General features: G+C 57.2%; 1 protein-coding gene across 5 annotated transcripts in view; it reads left to right on the forward strand.

Annotated features, from left to right (window-relative positions):
* Window positions 1-1,445, forward strand: part of TSPAN18 (tetraspanin 18) — a 177,703-nt gene that overhangs the window by 167,941 nt on the left and 8,317 nt on the right. The window lies entirely within an intron of this gene.

A 1,445-nucleotide genomic window follows, 5' to 3' on the forward strand; every position in this document is an offset into this window, starting at 1 on the left:
GCGAGCCCAGGAGGATGAGCTGGGTTTGTGCGTGCGACCTGCTCCATCTCATAACAGTGTGACTCTGGTGTAGTTTCTTAACCTCTCTGAGCTTTAGCATCTGCTGGTGAAGTGAGAGGCCAACTCACACGGCTGTAGACGGGAGTCAAACGAGACCAGCAGTGGATGTTCCGTTTCTCGGACCCTCTGTATTCACATGGACTGTGGCCCTTTCTCTCCTTACTTGTCGGCCTTGGTGATGGGGCTTCCTCCCCTCCCAGGTCCTGTGCCTTTAGGGTTAGGAAAACTGGGTTGAGCGCAATCTTGCCGGAAGGGAAGTTAAAAACAGCCCACCTTGGCTGTGCAGCTGGGCCAACTTGCAAACTCGCCTCAGGAGCGAGCCAGCGGGTGGGTCAGGAGTTAAGTGACAGGGAGGCGTGGGCCGGTCAGCGATGCGTCCTCGCAAGGCGTCTAGCGCCCCCTGGTGGACAGCTCTGTGCAGTGTCCAGTGGTGCCGGCGGTCTGGGCTTGGGGAGCCTGGGACTCTGAAAGGATCTGAGGACGGTCCCAGGACACACCAAACCCACCATCACCCGCCCACCCTGCACCTCGGTGTCTGGGGCTCATCCAGCATGAACGGGCTCATCTCTGAAGTCAAGATAGAAACTACGCTGGCGCTCTGGGCCAGGAGCAACCTGGGTGCCTCACAAGCCCTCTCCAGTTAAGTGGCTCCTTCAGAGCCTGCCAGCTGGAGGAGGCATCGCTCTCCCCAGTGCCTAGGGGAGAAGGCTGAGACCCAGGAGGGGACTGGCTGCAGCTCTCCCCAGAGAGAGACTTAAGTCCTGGTTGTGGCCGGTCTGCCCACCAAACCTTAAAGTCTCCCCTCTCTCCGCCTCCTCCTCTGTAGTCTCCCTCCAGTCTCATCGCGTCTGCTTCTCCCCTTCTTTTCTAGCTCTTCCTCCGCCTCTGTCTCCCGTCTCTCTCTGCCTTCCTCTTGATCCCTTGGTTTCTGTTCCTGCTGCCCTTCCTTCTCCTTCTCCTGGACGCCCCCTTGTCTCTGCCCCTCTCTCCCTTCCCCCCACTTCCTTGACTTCCCCTGCCTCCCCTCTCCTCCTCCCCTTCCCTCTCATCCAGTCCCCTCCACTCTCCTCTCTGTCACAAGCCTAAGGCACACAACCCGAGGTCACCGTGCAGATCAAAGGCAGGGGACGCTTGGACCCGGGTCTGCTGTCTCAGAGGGACTGGTCCAGAGGCTCCTCACCTGGAGTGCACTCAAGTGGTTCAAAACTCAACCAAAATTATATGCAAAATATTATGTCAGGGTCTCTGTGTGTGCCTATACTTGTGTGTTCTGTGTGTGTGGTGTGCGTGCTTGCGTGTTTCTGGAGCCACCACAGCTTCTGCAAGGTTTTCAGATTGATTCATGACCTGAAAAGTAAGAAGAACCACTTTTTTTTTCCAACCTG

Source organism: Bison bison, unplaced genomic scaffold (genome assembly GCF_000754665.1).
Source record: "Bison bison bison isolate TAMUID 2011002044 unplaced genomic scaffold, Bison_UMD1.0 scf7180017860457, whole genome shotgun sequence".
In the NCBI taxonomy this organism is placed as follows: Eukaryota; Metazoa; Chordata; class Mammalia; order Artiodactyla; family Bovidae; genus Bison; species Bison bison.